General features: G+C 37.5%; 1 pseudogene; it reads right to left on the bottom strand.

Moving 5' to 3' along the window:
* The window catches only part of LOC148522667 (uncharacterized), a 360297-nt pseudogene extending 339866 nt beyond the window's left edge, over positions 1–20431 (bottom strand).
* Between the last annotated feature and the right edge of the window lie 6181 nt (positions 20432–26612).

Here is a 26612-nt window from a genome sequence, read left to right as displayed (position 1 = left end):
GCCATGTGTTTCTACGAATGGTAAAATTATCAATTGATGTAACTTAAACTCTGTCACTATACTGTGCTACCATGACTTGTGTCATTCACTCATCAATCTGTAGGAATATGACAACACAGTAAATGACACTTCTATTTATTTGTAAAGACATATGGATATTTTAGTAGCCACAAATGCCTACATGTGTCATTGTTCTGTATAAATAATACATATTTGCAACATATTATGTCATTATATTGGAGATATAATTAGAGCTAATATCTTTGTATGGTATTGTGGACGACCAAGTGGGTTCTTGGCTAAACTCCTCATGTGCAGATCTGAACATATTATTCCATTGTATGACAACAATCTATACATGTGCTCTGAGTTTAAACATACCATTAACAGACAGTTACTCCCAACATCTTCACCTATTTTTGAACTTTTGGGATCTGTTTATATATACATCTTATGGATAAAGGTACGGATTATAGTACCTCTGATGCAGCCGTATGCAAACAACTTTTGTTACAGGTACTCATAATATATGAGGTGAATCGTGTATGAGAATTATTGGTCTCAATTCATTGCCTATAATATTTTTGCAAAATGTTTTTATGTATATTCTGTGTGTGTTTTGTTAAATTCTGTTGTGGAAAATATATCTTTCCTTGATAGTCCTGGCAATGCTGGACTTATCTTTTTAGATATTAATTTGAGATGCACTATTTTAAATAACATTACTAAAAGTTATATTTTAATACAAACAACCTATACAAGAGTGCCCCAGAAAAAAGAGCGTCTTCTTCTCCTTTGCTTGTTCATACTCATACTTTGGCTCTAGGGAGCACCACCAACTGAGAAATCTGTCATTGTTTTTTGAAAGACATATTTAATTGTTGGTATAATATATATGGCATAATACACATGCTTTCTGTGTGGAGTCACTCCCATTTCTTGCACAGAGTAATATGTAAGATACTATGATGGAGCTACCACCTAGATACCCCTTTATATACACTAACCTGATGCACATAGTAATATGTAAGATACTATGATACAGCTGCCATCTAAATACCCCTTTATATATACTAACCTGATGCACAGACTTTATGTAAAATACAGGTTGAGTCTCCCATATCCAAATGCTTGGGACCAGAGGCACTTTGGATAACGGAATATTCCGTATTTTGGAATAATTGCATATCATAATGAAATATCTTGAGAATGGGACCCCAATATACACACAGAATGCATTTATGTGTTATATACACCTTCTACACACAGCCTGCATGTCATTTTATACAATATTTTCAATAAATTTGTGGCTCAAGCAAAGTTTGTGTACAGAAATGAAATTTATTTTTGTTTCATATACACCCTATACACACAGCCTGAAGGTAATTTTATACAATATTTTTAATAATTTGTGCCATAGACAAAGTTTGTGTACATTGAACCATCAAAAATCAAAGGTTTCATTATCTCAGTTATGCCAAAATTATTCCGTATTTCGGAATATTCCGTATTTCGGAATATTTGGATATGGGAGACTCAACCTGTACTATGATGGAGCTGTCACCTAGATACCCCTTTAAATATACTAACCTGATGCACAGAGAAATATGTAAGATAATATGTTGGAGCTGCCACCTAGATATCCCTTTATATATACTATCCTGATGCATAGAGTAATATGTAACATACTATGATGGTGCTGTCACCTAGATACCCCTTTATATATACTAACCTGATGGATATAGTAATAGGTAAGATTCTTTGATGAAGCTACCACCTTAACACCCCTTTATAAATATTATACTTATAACACTGTATATATAATAAACTATACACATATAACTACACAGATCTGGCCTGGAACAAGTTGTTATTTATTTTGTAACCCCTTGGATTCCTTTAGAACAATATGACACAATCTACACCAGGGACAAGGTGTGTATGTATGAGTGTAAGTGTAAGTGTGAGTATGTGTTAGTGTAAGTGTGAGTATTAAGGTTTTAATGTCATGGTGTCCTGTGTTTATTTTAATCAGAGCTAGCTCTAGCCAAATTAGTGCCCTGGGCAAGATTTTGGGTGGTGCCCCCCACCATAGGATCGTGAAAAAAAACATGTGGCCTCACAGGTGGGCCCTGGCCTCACTGTGCTCTGGCCCCTTCCACATTGTGCTGCACTCCCAGCTCCCCTTACCCAGCACAGAACACAGCACAGCACCCCTCACCAAGCACAGCACCACTCTCCCAGCACAGCACTCATCACCCCTTTCCCAGCACAGCACCCACATTAACCACTAGTCATCGTCCAGGTGCCATGTCCCTGCAAAATGCCATTGCCTGCTTACTGTTTGCTGCCACCAGGCCCGATCGGAGATGTCAGCTGAGCTCTGATCATGAATGCGGCACAGTGACAGTAGCAGCTTTCATAGTCTCTGCCCAGCCAGCAGCAGGTGCCCCAGCTCTGCCTGCCTCAAACCTCTGCCAGCCCTAAGCGGGCTTTGGTGCCCCTAGGCATTTGCTAAGTTTGTCTATGTCTAGGCCATCTCTGATATCAATGTTTCTTTCACTGGGGAATGAAAGGTACCAGCAGGTCTTTAATGCAGCATATGCTGGTACTTGTGGTTCTCTAAGTACCAGCATGTGGGGGAGGCATGCAGGGATCTGTATTCTGCATATAAAAGTAAATATTATTCTAAGTTTTACACTTATTGCTATAAACTTGGTACCCACTGCCCAGGGCTGCCAAATATAGGACAAAGCTTTATCCCAGGCCTTGGCTGCCATGGAGAGGGTCCGTTATTGGGGAAATCTCCACTTCCCCAGGAATTCCCATTACATTCAGGGGAGCCCATTTGAAAGTGTCCCCTGGCTGTAGCAATATCCCCTGCTAATGGAGCCCAGTGCTGGTTCTAAAACTATGGGGGACCCCTACTTATTTTGATCCCTGTAGTTTTAGAACCAGCACAAATTCAAGAGCCTGGTGCCTGTTCATTAAGTACAGTAGAACCTCACATATTACTTCCACTATATTTTTTGAACAAGGGGCAGGGGACAAGAATTATTTTTTCATGCATCTATCAAACTCACACCTTGTAATTAAACCTGCAATACATGGTGCATTATTACAAGCAGTTTAACTTGCATGAACTCTCATACCAGTCAAATTCTAACCTGCAAACTCACACCCTATTACATTTTTACGAGTTACAAATTGTTAGTAGGTACAAGTTTGATTTTGCAAAACAACTCCCATCTTATTACATTTAGCCAACTATGAAGAAGCTTTCACCTAAATACATCTTTATATATACTAAACTAATGTACAGAGTAATATAAAATATACTATGAAGAAGCTGACACCTAGATACCCATTTATATATACTAACCATTTGAACAGAGAAATATATAAAATACTGTGAAGGAGTTCTCAACAATTTACCCTTTTATGTATACTAACCTGAGGCACAACTAACCCACTTCATTCTCTTTCCTCCCTATCTACCCTTTATGTGTCATGCCTGTCTGTCTGCCCCTCCCCTTTAGAATGTAAGCTATCATGAGCAGGGACCTCTACCCTCATGTGCTTCTCCTTACACTTTCTTCTTCTCCTTACTCCACACAAGGGTACCTATCACTTGACTGCTGACTTCCTGCTGCATATTATAAGTGTTTTAATCACTATTGCAGCAAAGTTATAAATACTTGTTTCCTGTTCAATTATTAGTTTATGTACTCTGTAAGGTGCTGCAGAACACTTGTGGCACTATAAAAATAAGGGATAATGATGATAATAATAATTAGAGATGAGCGGGTCTGGTTCCCTGAGAACTGGACCCACCCTAATTTGGGGAATCCAGGGCGATTAGAGCGCAGCTCGGATCTCCCTGCCTGCCCCGGATCCCTGACCTGAGGCAAAACCTCATGACCCATCTGTCGAATCACAAGGTTTTGTTTTCAGCTGGCTTAATGATAATTGGCTGATGTCATGGCTCTCAACCAATCAGTGTTAGAGCCCATTGAAAACACTACAAGGGAATGAAAAAAGATGGCACTCGCCATCCCCCAATGCCTGACAATGCCTGCACCCCCCACTGCTGACACTGCCAGAACCCTTACTGGCAGCATCCCCCACTGCTGACACCACAACTGCCGACACTCCTGCACTGCTGCCCAACGTATTGAGGACACCTGCAGTGACCCCCACACTGCTGAAATTGCCAACACTCCCACAGTGAGGACACCACCATCACCCCTGCACTGCCGACACAGTCAGCAATCCTGCACTGAGAACATCGCTGGCAATCCCACTCTGCCGACACTGCACTAAAGACAATGCTGGCACCCCCACACTGCCAACACAGTCAGCAAACCTGCACTAAATTCACCGCTGGCACCCTCGCACTGCCGACACAGCCAGCAAACCTGCACTAAAGACACCGCTGGCACCCTCACTCTGCCGACACAGCCGGCAACCTGCACTAAAGACACCGCTGGCCCCCCCCACACTGCTGACACATCCAGAAAACCTGCAATAAAGACACCGCTGGCAACCCCACACTGCTGACATCATGGTACCCTTCACTAAGGACACTGCCAGCACCGCCATTCCACGTACTGAGGACACCATCAGCAATCCCACTCTGCCAAAAGTTATAAATACTTGTTTCCTGTTCAATTATTAGTTTATGTACTCTGTAAGGTGCTGCAGAACACTTGTGGCACTATAAAAATAAGGGATAATGATGATAATAATAATTAGAGATGAGCGGGTCTGGTTCCCTGAGAACTGGACCCACCCTAATTTGGGGAATCCAGGGCGATTAGAGCGCAGCTCGGATCTCCCTGCCTGCCCCGGATCCCTGACCTGAGGCAAAAAATTTATAAATATAAGGCCCATATAATGCAGAATTATAGTGTATAGATTAGTAACATCGAAAGTAAAGAGACAGCAATCATCAGGAAGTTATGGTAGTGTACCCAGTTATTCAACAGACTAGTTGTATCCAGGAGAAATGTAGGTTGGTTTTTGATTATTGTTTGAAGCAAAGAGTAATTTTTGGACTCTTGTTCATTTTGGAGTGTGCTGGTTGGGTGGGATTGTGATCCCAGCCCAGAACCCGGAATGACACATGGTGGTTGTGGAATATAAGGTATGTTGTTATATTGCTAATTTATCCTGATGACAATATAATTAATATATTGAAACATTGAAAAAGGATCTCCGCTTCTGTGATTTTATAATATATGCCCAGAGTTACATATAAAGTACCAGTCAAAAGTTTGGACACACCATCTCATTCAATGGTTTTTGCTGATTGAGAGAATGCCAAGAGTGTGAAAAGCTGTCATCAAAGCAAAAGGGGGTTACTTTAAGGAATCTAAAATATATTTTGATTTGTTTAACACTTTTTTGTTTACAACATAATTCCATATGTGTTCTTTCATAGTTTTGATGTCTTCAGTATTAATCTACTATGTTGGAATTAATTTAAATAAACAAAAACCATTCAATGAGAAGGTATGTCCAAACTGTTGACTGGTACTGCATATATAATTAAGTATAATATAATTACCTCACTGTGGAGATTCCTCCATATGCCTATTTCTTACTTTTCCATCTGTCCAGCTCTCCAACCATCAACTTGTCGAGCAACTCTTCCTACTGCTCTCAGTAGCCTGATACAGCCTATTTATAGCCATTCCTCCCCAACTCTCTCCAGTAGTTCCCAGGATGACCAGAATGAATGCCTACACTGGGAGGTGACATGTAAATTAGGGTCTTATAACATTAGTACATTTTCATTTAGCAAATCATCTTCCTGTGCCTAGCTACTTGTCTTGTAAATGAGGTGTAAATATTCCTAAGGGCACTTACTACAATAGGAAATGTTAATTACATCTTAGCATGGGAAACACCTTGCATTCTATTTGGAAAATAGCAGCCTCTAACATCCTGTTATGTCACCAAAGGAACCTTTTGTTTATGAGTTGCCCATTGTCCAGGCAAAGTATCAGACCTGTTCTACATATCAACAGGATCTTCAGAAAGATTTACTGCTAAACTATAACAAAAAGCCTTCTGCTGTATATATGTATATATATATATATATATATATATATATATATATATTCCAAAGGTCTCTCACTCAAAATAACATGATTACTTAGCTGATTGCCCCCACTGAACTGATGAGATATATATGACTTTGCAAAGTGTGGCACTCCACGCAATGAACACACAGGAAACGGCTTGTAGAAAACGGTTAACATTTCAATGCATCAGCATTTTCATCAGAACAAATTCACAGTGTAAAAAACATACCTTATATACATAAGCATAATCACCCAGTGATAGTCAGCATGCTTGCGAGGGCGCGACTGCACGCCCGAACTCCGGCAGCTCCCTGATGACGTCATCACGTCGCTCCATGAGTGACACATTCCCATAACCATAGCAACCCAGTAACAAAATACACAGACTAACATGCAACAAACAAACAACGCTGCACCATACATATTGCAATGATGTTATCAACATTAAATACATTAGCACTCAGCAAAGTATAAAAGCACTACATATGTTCCACCTACTCACATCTATAATGGCACATATCATGTCCATTATAACATCCAAAGCGCTGGCTGTACCAATAGATATAAAGACCTAAGGCATAGATCTAGCACACTCACATGTACCTATTACATCAATTCTACAGAAATGAACTTAAGCCAAGTTGCTCATTAAGTCCTCTGGGTGCCATGGTACCCAGGTGGTGTATCCACCTAGTCTCATGCTGCATTAGCAATCTACTTCTATTGCCACCCCTGGATAGGGGGGGAACATGATCAATCATACGGTACTTAAGCACGGACAAAGCATGCCTAGCACTGGCAAAATGCCTTGCAACAGACTGATCGCTTCTACCTCCATTGATTGCCGTTCTAATGGCACTTCTATGTGCAGCCATGCGTTCCTTCAATGCCCGCTCGGTCTTGCCAATATAGGAAAGACCGCACAGGCATATAATTTGATAGACTACATATTGTGAATTACACGTGAGTTTATGCCTAATGGTATACCTAAAGCCCGAGTGAGGATGGTAAAAACTGTCTCCAGGAATCATGTATCTACAAATGGTGCACGTACATCTAAAACATCCTAATTTACCATCAGACCTATTATCTGCCATGGGAACAGGGCTCGATATATCTGCTTTAACAAGAATATCCTTAAGACTACATCCACATCTATAACATGACATGATGCGCGTGTCATGTAGTTTTAAATCATGGTCTGTTTGTATTATAGGCCATAGCTTTTTAGACGTTTTGTTGACATCACGACTATTGCATCTTTACTGCAGCCGACAGCCATATACCTTGATTCATTGATGCAACCATGCATATGGAGCCACCCACATTACCTTTTGGATACGTCAACTTTACTTAGGAAATTGATTGAACTCCCTGTATATAATGAAGAAATTTGGCTTTGTAGCCTGGACGTGGGGAGCCTATACACTATTATCCCTCATGAGGAAGGTCTTGCAGCTAGTAGACAGTATTTGATGAATCATCCACTGTATCAAGGACCACAAATTGATGTGGTTATTGAATTGTTATATTTGATTTTGACACATAACTTCTTCCTCTATGACAATAAGTATTATTTACAACAGATTGAATGTGCGATGGGGTCCAGTGTGGCCCCATCGTATGCGAATCTGTACATGTTTGTAGTAGAGGATGAAGTGTTTTTCAAACAACAGAATATTGCTAATAGGATTGCATTCTACGTGCGTTATATTGACGACTTGTTGTTGTTTTGGTTGGGACCCAAGCAGGACCTGATTGACCATATTGAGTCACATAATATCAGTGATAGCCCAGTGAAATTTACGTACAATATTAGTAATGAATATGTAATTTTTTTGGATGTAAATATTTCAATTAAGCAGGGCAAAATTTCAACCCAATTGTATCAAAAGGCCACTGATAAAAACAATCTACTTAGGTTCGATAGTTGCCATCCTAGGCTGCTAGTGAAGGGGCTACCCTATTCCAAATTGATGAGGATTAAACGTATCACATCTGACCCACAATTGGTTGAAGTGGGGATGGATGATATGATACGTAAATTTATTGCTAGGGGCTATGACCCTATAGAGTTGGAAACAACCAAACAAAGGGTCCTTAACCTTGATAGAAACGCAATCTTGACACAAGGTCAGCCTACCAATAAATCTGAATGTGTACCATGGGTTAACCAATATATTTGCAATAGTAGTTATGTCAACAAAATGTCTAAAAAGCTATGGCCTATAATACAAACAGACCATGATTTGAAACTACATGACACGCGCATCATGTCGTGTTATAGGAGATATATCGAGCCCTGTTCCCATGGCAGATAATAGGTCTGATGGTAAACTAGGATGTTTTAGATGTACGTGCACCACTTGTAGATACATGATTCCTGGAGACAGTTTTTACCATCCTCACTCGGGCTTTAGGTATACCATTAGGTATAAACTCAACTGTAATTCACAATAAGTAGTCTATCAAATTATATGCCCGTGCGGTCTTTCCTATATTTTCAAGACCGAGCGGGCATTCAAGGAACGCATGGCTGCGCATAGAAGTGCCTCAACATTCACTCATCAATCTGTAGGAATATGACAACACAGTAAATGACACTTCTATTTATTTGTAAAGACATATGGATATTTTAGTAGCCACAAATGCCTACATGTGTCATTGTTCTGTATAAATAATACATATTTGCAACATATTATGTCATTATATTGGAGATATAATTAGAGCTAATATCTTTGTATGGTATTGTGGACGACCAAGTGGGTTCTTGGCTAAACTCCTCATGTGCAGATCTGAACATATTATTCCATTGTATGACAACAATCTATACATGTGCTCTGAGTTTAAACATACCATTAACAGACAGTTACTCCCAACATCTTCACCTATTTTTGAACTTTTGGGATCTGTTTATATATACATCTTATGGATAAAGGTACGGATTATAGTACCTCTGATGCAGCCGTATGCAAACAACTTTTGTTACAGGTACTCATAATATATGAGGTGAATCGTGTATGAGAATTATTGGTCTCAATTCATTGCCTATAATATTTTTGCAAAATGTTTTTATGTATATTCTGTGTGTGTTTTGTTAAATTCTGTTGTGGAAAATATATCTTTCCTTGATAGTCCTGGCAATGCTGGACTTATCTTTTTAGATATTAATTTGAGATGCACTATTTTAAATAACATTACTAAAAGTTATATTTTAATACAAACAACCTATACAAGAGTGCCCCAGAAAAAAGAGCGTCTTCTTCTCCTTTGCTTGTTCATACTCATACTTTGGCTCTAGGGAGCACCACCAACTGAGAAATCTGTCATTGTTTTTTGAAAGACATATTTAATTGTTGGTATAATATATATGGCATAATACACATGCTTTCTGTGTGGAGTCACTCCCATTTCTTGCACAGAGTAATATGTAAGATACTATGATGGAGCTACCACCTAGATACCCCTTTATATACACTAACCTGATGCACATAGTAATATGTAAGATACTATGATACAGCTGCCATCTAAATACCCCTTTATATATACTAACCTGATGCACAGACTTTATGTAAAATACAGGTTGAGTCTCCCATATCCAAATGCTTGGGACCAGAGGCACTTTGGATAACGGAATATTCCGTATTTTGGAATAATTGCATATCATAATGAAATATCTTGAGAATGGGACCCCAATATACACACAGAATGCATTTATGTGTTATATACACCTTCTACACACAGCCTGCATGTCATTTTATACAATATTTTCAATAAATTTGTGGCTCAAGCAAAGTTTGTGTACAGAAATGAAATTTATTTTTGTTTCATATACACCCTATACACACAGCCTGAAGGTAATTTTATACAATATTTTTAATAATTTGTGCCATAGACAAAGTTTGTGTACATTGAACCATCAAAAATCAAAGGTTTCATTATCTCAGTTATGCCAAAATTATTCCGTATTTCGGAATATTCCGTATTTCGGAATATTTGGATATGGGAGACTCAACCTGTACTATGATGGAGCTGTCACCTAGATACCCCTTTAAATATACTAACCTGATGCACAGAGAAATATGTAAGATAATATGTTGGAGCTGCCACCTAGATATCCCTTTATATATACTATCCTGATGCATAGAGTAATATGTAACATACTATGATGGTGCTGTCACCTAGATACCCCTTTATATATACTAACCTGATGGATATAGTAATAGGTAAGATTCTTTGATGAAGCTACCACCTTAACACCCCTTTATAAATATTATACTTATAACACTGTATATATAATAAACTATACACATATAACTACACAGATCTGGCCTGGAACAAGTTGTTATTTATTTTGTAACCCCTTGGATTCCTTTAGAACAATATGACACAATCTACACCAGGGACAAGGTGTGTATGTATGAGTGTAAGTGTAAGTGTGAGTATGTGTTAGTGTAAGTGTGAGTATTAAGGTTTTAATGTCATGGTGTCCTGTGTTTATTTTAATCAGAGCTAGCTCTAGCCAAATTAGTGCCCTGGGCAAGATTTTGGGTGGTGCCCCCCACCATAGGATCGTGAAAAAAAACATGTGGCCTCACAGGTGGGCCCTGGCCTCACTGTGCTCTGGCCCCTTCCACATTGTGCTGCACTCCCAGCTCCCCTTACCCAGCACAGAACACAGCACAGCACCCCTCACCAAGCACAGCACCACTCTCCCAGCACAGCACTCATCACCCCTTTCCCAGCACAGCACCCACATTAACCACTAGTCATCGTCCAGGTGCCATGTCCCTGCAAAATGCCATTGCCTGCTTACTGTTTGCTGCCACCAGGCCCGATCGGAGATGTCAGCTGAGCTCTGATCATGAATGCGGCACAGTGACAGTAGCAGCTTTCATAGTCTCTGCCCAGCCAGCAGCAGGTGCCCCAGCTCTGCCTGCCTCAAACCTCTGCCAGCCCTAAGCGGGCTTTGGTGCCCCTAGGCATTTGCTAAGTTTGTCTATGTCTAGGCCATCTCTGATATCAATGTTTCTTTCACTGGGGAATGAAAGGTACCAGCAGGTCTTTAATGCAGCATATGCTGGTACTTGTGGTTCTCTAAGTACCAGCATGTGGGGGAGGCATGCAGGGATCTGTATTCTGCATATAAAAGTAAATATTATTCTAAGTTTTACACTTATTGCTATAAACTTGGTACCCACTGCCCAGGGCTGCCAAATATAGGACAAAGCTTTATCCCAGGCCTTGGCTGCCATGGAGAGGGTCCGTTATTGGGGAAATCTCCACTTCCCCAGGAATTCCCATTACATTCAGGGGAGCCCATTTGAAAGTGTCCCCTGGCTGTAGCAATATCCCCTGCTAATGGAGCCCAGTGCTGGTTCTAAAACTATGGGGGACCCCTACTTATTTTGTTCCCTGTAGTTTTAGAACCAGCACAAATTCAAGAGCCTGGTGCCTGTTCATTAAGTACAGTAGAACCTCACATATTACTTCCACTATATTTTTTGAACAAGGGGCAGGGGACAAGAATTATTTTTTCATGCATCTATCAAACTCACACCTTGTAATTAAACCTGCAATACATGGTGCATTATTACAAGCAGTTTAACTTGCATGAACTCTCATACCAGTCAAATTCTAACCTGCAAACTCACACCCTATTACATTTTTACGAGTTACAAATTGTTAGTAGGTACAAGTTTGATTTTGCAAAACAACTCCCATCTTATTACATTTAGCCAACTATGAAGAAGCTTTCACCTAAATACATCTTTATATATACTAAACTAATGTACAGAGTAATATAAAATATACTATGAAGAAGCTGACACCTAGATACCCATTTATATATACTAACCATTTGAACAGAGAAATATATAAAATACTGTGAAGGAGTTCTCAACAATTTACCCTTTTATGTATACTAACCTGAGGCACAACTAACCCACTTCATTCTCTTTCCTCCCTATCTACCCTTTATGTGTCATGCCTGTCTGTCTGCCCCTCCCCTTTAGAATGTAAGCTATCATGAGCAGGGACCTCTACCCTCATGTGCTTCTCCTTACACTTTCTTCTTCTCCTTACTCCACACAAGGGTACCTATCACTTGACTGCTGACTTCCTGCTGCATATTATAAGTGTTTTAATCACTATTGCAGCAAAGTTATAAATACTTGTTTCCTGTTCAATTATTAGTTTATGTACTCTGTAAGGTGCTGCAGAACACTTGTGGCACTATAAAAATAAGGGATAATGATGATAATAATAATTAGAGATGAGCGGGTCTGGTTCCCTGAGAACTGGACCCACCCTAATTTGGGGAATCCAGGGCGATTAGAGCGCAGCTCGGATCTCCCTGCCTGCCCCGGATCCCTGACCTGAGGCAAAACCTCATGACCCATCTGTCGAATCACAAGGTTTTGTTTTCAGCTGGCTTAATGATAATTGGCTGATGTCATGGCTCTCAACCAATCAGTGTTAGAGCCCATTGAAAACACTACAAGGGAATGAAAAAAGATGGCACTCGCCATCCCCCAATGCCTGACAATGCCTGCACCCCCCACTGCTGACACTGCCAGAACCCTTACTGGCAGCATCCCCCACTGCTGACACCACAACTGCCGACACTCCTGCACTGCTGCCCAACGTATTGAGGACACCTGCAGTGACCCCCACACTGCTGAAATTGCCAACACTCCCACAGTGAGGACACCACCATCACCCCTGCACTGCCGACACAGTCAGCAATCCTGCACTGAGAACATCGCTGGCAATTCCACTCTGCCGACACTGCACTAAAGACAATGCTGGCACCCCCACACTGCCAACACAGTCAGCAAACCTGCACTAAATTCACCGCTGGCACCCTCGCACTGCCGACACAGCCAGCAAACCTGCACTAAAGACACCGCTGGCACCCTCACTCTGCCGACACAGCCGGCAACCTGCACTAAAGACACCGCTGGCCCCCCCCACACTGCTGACACATCCAGAAAACCTGCAATAAAGACACCGCTGGCAACCCCACACTGCTGACATCATGGTACCCTTCACTAAGGACACTGCCAGCACCGCCATTCCACGTACTGAGGACACCATCAGCAATCCCACTCTGCCAAAACTGCTGTCACAGTAAGTGCACTATTGGTGAATGAAACCCACACTGTATAACACACTGTATCCGTGTTGGAAATTAGAAACTGAACTGCCACATGTTAGTGCCACCCACTGTGTCACTTAGCTTAGTCAGCCAGCTAGCTGGATGCAACCTTTTGGCCTTAACTAGATGAAGCAAATAATATTGTGAGGTGGTCAAAATTGATTGGAAATTACTAGAAATAAATGTTATTGAGGTTAATTATAATGTAGGAACAAACACAGGCCATTTTTTTGTGATTTTAGCTGTTTTTATGATTTTTTAAGAAAAAATCCAGATCCAATACCAAAACACGAAAACAAAACATGGAGGTGAGGTTTTGGCAAAACCAATCCAGATCCAAAACCAGGGTAGATCCAGATCCAAAACCAAAACCAAAACACATCTCTAATAATAATAATAATAATAATAATAATAATAATAATAATAATATATACGTTTCTATGATGGAGCTGCCAAATAGATACCCTATTATTTATATAACCAGATGAACAGAATAATATGTCAGATGCTATGATGAAGCTGTCACCTAGAAACCCCTTTATATATACTAACCATAGCACATAGTTATATGTAAGATACTTTGAAGAAGCTGGCATCTAGATATCCCTATATACATACAAACCTGATGTGCAGAGAAATATGTAATATTCTATCATGAAGATGTCACATAGATACCACTTTATAAATACCATGATGGAGCTGCCACCAAGATACCTCTTTATATAAACTAACCTGATGCACAGAGTAATATGTAAGATACTGTGATGGAGCTGCCACCTAGATACCCCTTTATATATACTAACCTGATGCACATAGTAATATGTAAGATACTATGATGGAGCTGTCACCTAGATACCCCTTTATATATACTGACCTGATGCACACAGTAATATGCAGAGCTGTAACTAGACTTTTTGGTGCCCCGTGCCAGAAAGATCATTGGTGCCCCCCTCATTTTTCAAATGGACATAATGCACCCAAAAAAAGGGGAATGGCCTCATGGGAAAGGACCAGGGAAGAGATAGGGGAGGCCAGGAGATGCTGGGGATGAAATCAGAGGAAGCTACAAGTGAGAATGACAATAAACATACATTTTACAGGCCCAAACAGTGCCCCCTGACCTGTGGTGCCCTGTGCGATGGCACCAGCCGCACTACCCTAGCTACGACCCTGGTTATATGTAAGTTACTAAGATGGAGCTGTCACCTAGATACCTCTTTATACAAACTAACCAAATGCACATAGTAATATGTAAGATACGATGATGGAGCTGTCACCTAGATACCTCTTTATAAAAACTAACCTAATGCACATAGTAATATGTAAGATACAATGATGGAGCTGCCACCTAGATACCTCTTTATATAACCTAACCTGATGCACATAGTAATATGTAATATTCTATGAAGCAAAAGTCACCACGATGCCTCTTTATTACCACCAGCTTAAACAAAAACCTTTTTATATAATACTTTGATAATCCTATTAATGATAATTTGTGTAAATGAGCTGTAACTCAATTAAATGAAAAATACATTTGTATATCCTTTAGGAAACTAAAACTAAATTTTAGGAAACTAAAGTAATAGAGGTAGCAAAACAGTACAGAAGTGATTAGTGATATGAATAGAGGCAGCCTAACTACTGAGACAATAAAGACAGCAGAGAAGTACTAAGATAATTGGTGATATAAATATTGGCAGGCTGGGTACTGTCATATAATAAACAGCTAATCAGTACAGAGGTAATTGGTGATAGGAATAGTGACAGGCTGGATACTAAAAAAACAGCAGAGCAGTACAGAGGTGATTGTTAGTAGGAGTATTGACATGCCGTGTATTGAGATATTAAAGACAGCAGAGTAGAAAAGTAGGAGAAAAGAGTGCAGTGGGGAAATATATAAATTGAGACACCTCAGACATCAAAACAGTAAAGAGGAGGTCTTAGGTGATATCAGTAGGGGTGGGCTTGATACTGAGATAATAGAGACAGCAGAGCAGTACAGAGGTGATTGGTGAAAGGAGTAGTGACAGGCTTGATACTGAGATAATAGAGACAGCAGAGCATTACAGAGGTGATTGGTCAAAGGAGTAGTGACAGGCTTGATACTGAGATAATAGAGACAGCAGAGCATTACAGAGGTGATTGGTGATAGGAGTAGTGACAGGCTAGATACTGAGATAATAGAGACAGCAGGGTAGTACAGAGGTGATTGCTGATAGGAGTAGTGACAGGCTGGATACTGAAATAATAGAGACAGCAGAGCAGTACAGAGGTGATTGGTGATAGGAGTAGTGGCAGGCTGGATACTGAGATAATAGAGACAGCAGGGTAGTACAGAGGTGATTGCTGATAGGAATAGTGACAGGCTGGGTACTGAAATAATAGAGACAGCAGAGCAGTACAAAGGTGATTAGTGATAGAAATATTAATAGGTTGGATACTGAGGTAATAGAGACAGCAGCGTAGTAGAAACATGATTAGTTAAAGGAGTATTGACAGGCTTGGTACTAAGATACGAGATAGTAGAGCAGTACAGAGGTGATTCGTGAAAGTAGTAGTGGAGGCTGGGTACTGAGATAATACAGACAGTAGAGCAGAACTGAGGTAATTTGGGATAAAAGTAGTGACAGGCTGGGTACTGAGAAAAGTATAAATAATTTTCTGCATAAACTATGGAATTATCTCACAAATAATTAAGCTGCATATTCCTTATATTTGTATATGTAACAGCATTTTATATTACTATGGCAGCTTTTAAAATATAGAGTTGTGCTGATAATTTAGAGACTTCCCTATTTGTGGCATGGGGGTTTAAATCCTTGGCCAAGAATCAACAAAGGACTAGAGAAGTTTGTACAGATACAGAAAATCTACTATAGGCAATGCCTTTTCCGGAAATATATGTTTTTCTAAGCTGATGTATGCAGTCAAATTACAGTTTTGTAGAACCATTTGGGGACTGTTATGCTGTGGGAATTTTTAATACACATGGAGATGTTTATGTACTGTGCTAAACCTCTGAAAACCAAAAAGTTTTCTGGGGATTTACTACATTTATTTAATTTGGTACATTTCATATAAGTCAGTGCTTTCTTTCTGTTAAGTCATAAGAAAATAAAATTTACCAGAGGTTACTCCGCAAAATGAATTAAAAAAATAATTCAATAACAAAAAAAGTTTTGTGCAGAGTCAAAATTACTCTGTCTGGCATGTTAAAATGTATAAGAAGATTATTACAGTAAAAAATTATCAGGCTGTTACCCTTAACAAATAGTTATGCACATTTGTCTAAATTAGACAACCATTATGTAATTCGCTTGTAATAACATATAATTTGTTCCCTTATGTATGTGCTATAGTCCTCATGCATTTATTATTGTAGCACTTTATATCTGCGGCTGACAATGTATTACCTCCACAGTGTTTATTTTTATCCTTAATACAGCAGTTTATATCCCGCTGTTAATATATATTTCTCATATATGCCCTATGATCCTTGTGGATTTATTATTGCAGCACTATACAGGTTGAGTCTCCAATATCCAAAATGCTTGGGCCAAGGGTATTTTAGATATTGGAATATTCTGTATTTTGGAGTATTTGCATATCATAATGAAATTTATTGGGAATGGGACCCAAATATACACACATAATGCATGTATGTGTTACATACACCTAATACACACAGCCTGAAGGTAATTTTATACAATATTTGTAATTATTTGTGCCTTAGACAAAGTTTGTGCACATTGAACCATCAAAAATCAAAGGTTTCATTTTCTCAGTCATGCCAAAAAAATTCTGTATTTCAGAATATTCCTTATTTTGGAATATTTGGATATGGGAGACTCAACCTGCATATTAGAGGATTTAATTAAATGCCTCTGCAGTGCTGTTTTTTTTCTCAATGATAAAGATATTGGCTGCTGTAGCTCTCAATATGTAGCAATTCTAATTATTACCAGTTGACTGCTAAACCTCAAAATGCAAATACCAACCATATATATATATATATATATATATATATATATATATATATATATATATATATATTAAGTGTTAATAGTAACATTGTAGTTTTCCCATAATTGTATAGAAAGTACACTTACTATAAACATGTATGTAACCCTTTGGGACTGCAGACAAAAATCCACTGTAGATGTGACATACAGCTTCATTTACCAGCGGTTGCAAAAAAGTTTCATGTAATTAAATCGACCCTATAAATAGAATCCCAGTACTAAGAGAAGCAGCTGGATATCTTTACTGGATATAAGGCTAGTATTCCCAGCACCTGCATGAGCAGAACAGCTGTATAACACAGAGCTCAGTTACTCCATCAGATGCATCATCACCTGCACAGACCTTTTTTATCACTTTTTCATACTTTTTCATCAATTTCCTCATTATATTTTCTGTTCTAATATTTCTCTAATAATTTATTTTAATAAAATTTTCCTTTCCTTATACTATGATAGTGAACAATTATATTTACAAATACATAAATAATAATTTCAGGCAATTTTGAGGGGTTTCACCATTCATATTGTTTATTACACTACATTGATGCATAGGAAAAATTACAGATGTTTCTCCTCTCCAGTCTTTAAAACTATTTATTGATATAAAACACTTCTCACATTTAGAAAATAAAATCTCCTCACTTGTAAAAATATTTAAGTAATACACGGTAACTAACTCAAAGATCACATGATACATTAAGACCTTCAGATTGAATACTTGTCTAATTAAAAAAAACATATTTCTAGTATAAAACTTGATACAATCATAGTTTCACTGTGTGACTTATCTCTCCTGTATGAATCCTCCAATGTATAACAGGATGTGACTTTTCAATAAAACACTTGCTACATTCAGAGCATTTAAATGTTTTTTCTCCTGTGTGACTCCTCTGATGTGTAACAAGATTTGACCTATGGATGAAACACTTGCTGCATTCAGAGCACGTAAATGGCTTCTCTCCTGTGTGACTCCTCTGATGAAAAACACTTGTTGCATTCAGAGCATTGAAAAAGGTTTTTCTACAGTATGAATCATCTGATGTATAAACAATTTTGACTTTTCAGTAAAACACTTGCTACATCCAGAGCATGTAAATGGCTTCTCTCCTGTATGAATCCTCCAATGTATAACAAGTTGTTGTTTCTGAGTAAAACACTTGCTACATTCAGAGCAATTAAATGGTTTTTCTCCTGTATGAATCCTCTGATATCTAACAAGATTTGACTTATGGATGAAACACTTGCTGCATTCAGAGCATGTAAATGGCTTCTGTTCTGTGTGAATCCTTTGTTGAAAAACACCTGCTGCATTCAGAGCATTTAACAAGGTTTTTCTACAGTATGAATCATCTTATGTATAAACAATTTTGACATTTCAGTAAAACACTTGCTACATTCAGAGCATGTAAATGGCTTCTCTCCTGTATGAATCCTCCAATGTTTAACAAGTTGTTGTTTCTGAATAAAACACTTGCTACATTCAGAGCATTTAAATGGTTTTTCTCCAGTATGAATCCTCTGATGCATAACAAGTTGTTGTTCCTGAGTAAAACATTTGCTGCATTCAGAACATATAAATGGTTTCTCTCCTGTGTGACTCTTCTGATGTCTGAGTAGCAGTGATTTAAATGTAAAGCATTTGTCACACTCAGAGCACATATGGGGTTTCTCTCTTATGAGACTCATCATGTATTAGATGAGAAACAAATTAGCTGTAGAAGGTTTATTCAATCCAGAAAATTAAAAAGCTTTTATGAATCGTAAAGAATATACGTCATTATTTTGCTTGATCAGAGAAAAATTTAACTTTTTACAAAATCTTCTTATATTCTTAGTGGAAATTATTCTTCTTATTTGTCCTATAAAAAATAATTTTTAATAGCATGAATGTTATAGGGTAAATTAACTTTTATAGTAATATCATTATTCTGTATAAAAAACATGTAAATTTAAACAAATTAACAAAAATGACCGATTAATTTACCATTGTTTTTATGTTTGTGTATAGTATGTTATCAAATCGTTATTTCTCCATTTCCAGTTAGATGTGCAGCACAGATACCTCTTCTCTCCTGCAGCAGATACCATTACTTATATAGAACTCAGAGTCTTTCAATGGTTAACTTAAATATTGAAAACTACTCACAATTTGTCCTCAGAATGTGCAGATTATACATTACCGGATAAGAAAATAAGAAACAAAATAGGATTTTCATTACCATGAAAATAAATAATCCTGGGAAGTGATAATACAATAATATCCCTTGGTTGAGATCTGCTTGAATTTTGTCATTCACATGTGAGTTGGATATATTGGTTCACTGTATATTTACTGATGTGACAATATTGCACCACGTGTTGTTATTTTTTTGTTTGAGGAAGAAAATACAAAGTCCCTCAAAAGTGTACAGCAGGAAGTATGGAATTGAAACTAGAATATATATATATATATATATATATATATATATATGTATATATATAAACATCCCATTAACTTATTAAAAAGTAAGAACTTTTTATGACTTATGGACATTTAAAGTGGAACCCGCCATTGTGGTTCATCTCTTTTTATATTTTTTGAATATATTTTTTGAGGTTTTTTGTTTTGACAATACAATATTTATTAATAGATAATGCAAATTAGTGAATATAAAGTTTATAGCAGTGTATCTTTTTAAATGTATTTATATTGTAATACTAATAGAAACATTAGTGGGTTCTCTTATCAGCCAAAAAATATATAACAGATGATTCAATTTAGCAACTCACATAACAGGTTTTTAAGCCTACTAAGTATGGAAATAGAGGGAAATATGTGGAAGTATTATTTGAAGAGGAAACAATGTATATAACTTTGTAAATACTGTATTTATCTAAAACAACAATGAAACAATTCTAAAATTTATGCAATTGTCAGACAAAATCATCATGCTCAAATAGAATATCTACAATATTAATCAATTATAATCACATAAGACAAGATTCGAAAATATTGATAAATGGACAGACATAGGGGTATATATTGACTAAAGGATTTTAATCAATTTAAAATCAATCTAAATCAATTAACATCAATATTATGTTTCTGGCTCTAAATCAAACATTTATTAACAGACAATTTTTATTATTCATGTCTTACGGTGCACAGCAGAACCCATGGCACAGCCTTGAATCAAGTTTGGAGGAAAAATTGGTTATCATAGACAAAATTATTGTTATTCAAAAGCAAGTCAAATAAATAAAGTATAATCTCAGTTTGTGTCCTAACATAGTTGCTCTCTTGATGCAAAAAAAACTTTATAGATATAAGGCTCATAGAATGCAGTATTATAGTTTATAGATAAATAACATCGACAGCAAACAGCCAGCAATAATCAGGAAGTTCTGGTAGTGTACCCAGTTTATCCAACACACTAGTCTTATCCAGGAGAAATGTAGGTTGGTTTTTGATTAATGGTTGAAGTAAAGAGTCATTTATGGACTCTTAATCATTTTGGAGTGTGCTGGTTGGGCGGGAAAGTGATCCAAGCCCAGAACCTGGCATTACACACATGGTGGTTGTGGTATATAAGGTATGTTGTTATATTGCTAATTTATACTGATGACAATATGATTAATATATTAAAACATTGAGAAAGTACTTCTGTTTTTGTGATTTTTTATGATATATGCCCGGAGTTCTGCAACTGCATGGCTTATACATATATATATATATATATATATATATATATATTCTTATGTACAATATGTATAATATAACTACCTCACTGTAGAAATTCTTCCATCTGTCTATTTCTAACTTTTCCATCTGTCCTGCTCTCCAACCAGCAACTTGTCCAGCAATTCTTCCTGCTGCTCTTAGTAGCCTGATACAGCCAATTTATAGTCATTCCTCCACCATTTCTCGCCAGTAGTTCCCAGGATGACCAGAAGGAATTCTTAAACTGAGAGGTGACATGCAAATTAGTGTCTCATAACATTAGTACATTTTCATTTAGCAAAGCAGCTTTCCGTGAATAGCTCCTTGTCTTGTAAATGAAGTGTAAATATTCCAAAGTAACCTACTACAATAGGAATGTTAATTACTTCTTAGCATGGACACACCTTGCATTCTATATGGAAAATAACAACCTCTGGCATTCTCTTATGTGACCAAAGGAACCTTTTGATTATAAATTGCCCATTGTCAGAGTTTCAGACCTGTTCTACATATCAGCATGATATTCACAATGATTCACAGCTAAACTACAACAGAAAGTATTCTGCTGTATATATATATATATATATATATATATATATACTATAACAGACTATAACAAAAAGCCTTCTGCTATATATATATATTTTATATATGTATACAGTCTGTATGAATGGAATTCTGAACAATCACTTTGGTTCCGCTCCTCCCTGTACATCCAATGGTGGAACATGCAGGTAGATAGAAGGAATTGCGCTCTCAAAATGCCATATTTTTTGAGATTTTATTGCAACAAAATATACAAACAGAAAGACAAATAGAGTTCTTACATTAAAAGTAGGTGGGTCTCTAGAGAGACACTAGGCATGGGATAACCGCACAGCACCTCAATGCGTTTCATCACTGAGATCCAGCTCACTGGGTTGGACTTCGTCAGGAGGATGAAAGAAATGCTCACTGTGAGCCCTCTTATAGTGTAGAACCTAATAAAAAAAAAACTTTTATGGTATATATGGTATATATATTTGGCCCTTTAAAAAGTGGAAGGAAAATATAGAAACCGTTGTAATTCCTTCACCGTTCACCTGATTTGGATGTAATTACCCTCAAATTAAATCTGAAAGTCTACAGTTAAATATATATATATATGTTATAGTTTAGCAAGGAATTATTGAGACATTCCTATACATACATAGAACAGATCTGTCTGCTGAAACTCTGCTCAGACAATACGTGACTCCTAAACAAAAGGTTCATTTGGTGCCATAACATGATTCCAGAAGTTGTTGTGGTCTAATTAGAATGCAAGGTGTTACCCCCTTTCATGGTGTAATTAGAATTTTCATGTAGTAGGTGACCTTACAAATATTTAAGCTAATTTGCAAGACAAGGAGCTAGGCGTGAGAAGCTGTTTTGTTAAATGAAAACTTAATGTAGTAAAAGCACCCTAATTTAAATGTCACCTATCAGTGAAATAATTTATTCTGGTCATTTTGAGAACTACTGGAGAGAGATCGGGGAGGAATGACTATAAATTGGCTTTGTCAGGCTACAGATAGCTAAAGGAATAGTTGCTGGTTGTGTTGCTGGTTGAAGAGCAGGAAGGATGCAAGAGTAAAACAGAGACAGGAATAATATACAAAGTAAGGTAACTATACAGTATTATGCAATTATACATAATAATATACTGGTATATACACAAACATTTGTAAATAAAATTTTATAGATATTGTCAATTCTAAAATTGTTTTACCTTAACAATGGTTATATAGTATTGCAATATAATATCAATATGTTTAAAGTAATTTAAAATTGAATGTAATTTTTTTATTTTTTATTTAAATGTACTTAGTGTTATACTATATTTAAAATAATATTTTGCTAAACACTTTGAATTATATGTTTTGCAGTTTCTATTAATAAATAATATGTATCCAAAATAAAGTAAAATATCCAAATATAACAAAATTAATTTTATGATTTAACATTATTCTATTGGTCATAGTGAATTTAGAAATTTATGTAGCATTATGAAAAGTAATATAAAATCATAATAAATGTACAAATTTATGGGTAAACATTTATAGTTTGTCACCCAAATTACATGAGTCTGATATGTAGTGACAGCAACAATTTAGTTGTCCCATAATAACTTTTGCAGAGCTTTTACAAAAATTTGGGTCCATAAGTGTAACATAGTAAAATATTTTCCATTGATATTGCTGCAATAATTTACCATTTATACAGTATATATATATATATATATATATATATATTCTGCAAGTTTGTTGATATTGTGATTTATGGTACAGATATATTTATGCATATATCTGAAGCTTTTTATGAATTCATCTATTCTTTTTTACCTACATAAAGTGGATTTTTAATATGTGAGTGGTGTCTTCAACTTTGTTGTTTATTCTGCATTTCTAAGAGCTAGTAATAACATTGTCAGTATCAAATGAGCGCAATGCCATAGTTGTTGTTTTGTACTTTGCCTTTTTAAAGGTTTTTAGCACAGCTTACTAGGTTGTTGGTGCTACATATAGTATTAGCACATTATTGCTTCTATTTACTGTATATATCAATCAATCTATCCATCTATCTATCTATCTAATATCTATCTGTCTAGTCTTTATAACTACTGCAGTATCATGTGTGTGATATATCTATATATTCTCTTTCAGTCCTTTTATCAGATGTCTAATATATTTGTTTATTTTTTAATTCTCTAAGTTTACAGCAGTTCCCGCTAAACATAGATAAATAAAAGCAATACCCTGTGCTATTACTATCTATCAAGGAATCAATATGTCTATCTATCTATCTATCTATCTATCTATCTGTCTGTCTGTCTGTCTGTCTGTCTGTCTGTCTATCTATCTATCTATCTATCTCTCTCTCTATCTATCTATCTATCTATCTATCTCTCTATCTAATATATATTGATCTATCTATCTATTAAATATCTATCAATCTAAAATCTATCTTTTTATCTATCTATCTATCTATCTATCTCATATCATCTATCTATCTAGTCTTTATAACTACTGCAGTATCATGTGTGTGATATATGTATATATTCTCTTTCAGTCCTTTTATCATGTGTCTAACATATTTGTTTATTTTTTAATTCTCTAATTGTATAGCAGGTCTGTTAGTAAAGTTTCTATATAATCTTTATTAGTAATGATAAATTATTCTAACATTTTCCTGTTTTATTAGTATCAATGAAAATGAAAACTATATATTTAATGTTATTCTTAAGAGCTCTTTACCATAGGAGGTTAGCACATTATTTCCGTTTTTTAGTCATATTAAAGGGATATCTAGGTAGCAGCTCCTTCACTGTATCTTACATATTACTATGTGCATCAGGTTAGTATATATAAATGAGTATTTAGGTGGTAATTAATTGTTAATATTTTACATAATACCCTTTGCAGCAGCTTAGTATACATAAAGGGGTATCTAGTTGGCAATTCCCTAAAATGATCTTACATAATACTCCTTGCAATAAGTTAGTATATATAAAGGGATATATAGTTGTCAGCTTCTTCATAGTATCTTATACTGTATATTACACTATGCTTCAGGTTCATGTATATAAAAGGGTATCAAAAGGGCAGCTCCTTTAAAGGGTATCTAAAGGGCAGCTTCTACAAACTTACTTTGTGCAGCAGGTTAGTATTTATAAAAGGGTATCTACTGTAGGTAGCAGCTCATTAATATTATCTAACATATTACTCTGTAAATAAGGTTTGTATATAAAAGTTATTATTTAGGTGGTAGCTCTTTGTTAGTGTATTGCAAAAGCTTGGTATATATAAAAAGGTATCAAGGAGACAGCTCCATCTTAATATCTTTCCCCTTTTCTCTTCCACCTCCTCCTCCCCTTCTCTGTCTGCCTACTTGTCCCTCCTCTCCCTTTACTCCACTTTCTTCCTGTTCTACCCCCCCTCTGTCCTACTACCCCACCACCAAACCCTCCTCTTACACTCCTCTCCCTGTCACTTCACCCCACTGCCATCCACATCTCCCTCCCTGCCCACCTCCTACAGGTTCCCTCTCTAGCTCAGGTGCCCACACCATCACTAAACTCTATTCATATTGGTCCCCCAAATGAATCTTACCTCCACATTACCTCCACGTTACAGCAACCTGGATAATCTTATTCACATCTCCCCCACAAATGCTATCTCTATATCCTGTGCCCTCTGGAATGCCATGTCAGTATGTAATAGACTGGTCCCCACCTATGACCTTTTCATCTCCAACTCCCTGAATCTCCTAGCCAATACTGAAACCTGGATCTCACCCTCTGACACCATCTCTCCTGCTGCTCTCTCCTCTTGGGGCCTTGCCTTCTCCCACACCCCCCAGCCTGGGGGTCACCATGGTTGTGGTGTTGGGGTCCTTCTATCCACCAGTAATTCCTACCAGCTTATACCCTCTGAACCATCCCTTACATTCCCCACATTTGAGGTTCATGCTCTACACCTCTTCCAATCAGTAAACCTCAGAGTAGCTATCATTTACTGTACCCCTGGCTCTCCTTCCAAATTCCTTGACAACTTTCCTTACTGGCTCCCTCAATTTCTCTCCTCAGATCTTCCCTCCATTATCCTAGGTGATTTTAATATTCCTATTGACATTCCCACAGAATCCTCGGCAGCTAAACCCCTTACCCTCACCTCTTCATTTGGTCTCACCCAATGGACCTCATCACCTTCCCATGTGAGTGGGCACTCACTTGATCTGGTCTTTACTCACTGTTGTGATATTTCTGATTACTCCAATTCCCAATTCACCCTCTCTGACCATCACCTTCTCTCTTTTAACCTATCCCTCTCTCCTTCCCCTCCTTTACCTCCTAAGGCTACCATTACTAAGCATAATATTGAGGCTAATGACACTGTTGCTTTTTCCTCCCTGCTGGACTCTCTTCTCTCCCCTATTCTTTCTCTCTCCTGTCCGGAACAAGCTATTTTCCTGTACAAATCCTCCTTTACTTCTGCTCTTGACTCTGTTGCTCCGGCAATAACTACTCACCCTCACAGATCCACACCACAACCCTGGCATTACTAATGCACCAGATACCTGCAATAGTGTTGCCAAGCGTCAGTGGAGAATATCACTTTCTAAGGCTGACTTCCTCCATTTAAAAATTATTCTCTCTTCCTATAGTGCTGCCCTGTCTCTCTCCAAACAAACATATTTCGAAAACCTCATCTCCTCCCAGTCCTCAAACCCCTGGCATCTCTTTGCCACTTTCAACTCCCTCCTCTGCCCTTCCCCTCCTCGCCTCCCCTCCTCGCTCTCTGCCCTTGACTTTGCCACCTACTTTACATCTAAAATTGACTCCATATGTGAGGAAATCATATCCCACCAGACCCTCAGCACTCCTCCCCCTCCTTGCCCTGACCACCCTTCCCCTTCTGTCTCACCAACTCTGACTTCCATCTCCCCTGCTTCTGGAGAGGAAGTCATGGCTCTCATCTGGTCCTCCCCTCCTCCACCTCCCCTCTTGACACTATTCCTTCCCATCTCCTCTCCTACCTGTCTCCTTCTGCCTGTTCCCATCTGGCTCACCTCCTTAATCTCTCCCTATCATCTGGCACTGTCCCTTCTGCATTCAAGCA

The sequence above is a fragment of the Taudactylus pleione genome, unplaced genomic scaffold, assembly GCF_031769625.1.
Source record: "Taudactylus pleione unplaced genomic scaffold, aTauple2 ptg000145l, whole genome shotgun sequence".
Classification (NCBI taxonomy): domain Eukaryota; kingdom Metazoa; phylum Chordata; class Amphibia; order Anura; family Myobatrachidae; genus Taudactylus; species Taudactylus pleione.
This window is presented reverse-complemented; position numbering and strand designations above follow the sequence as displayed.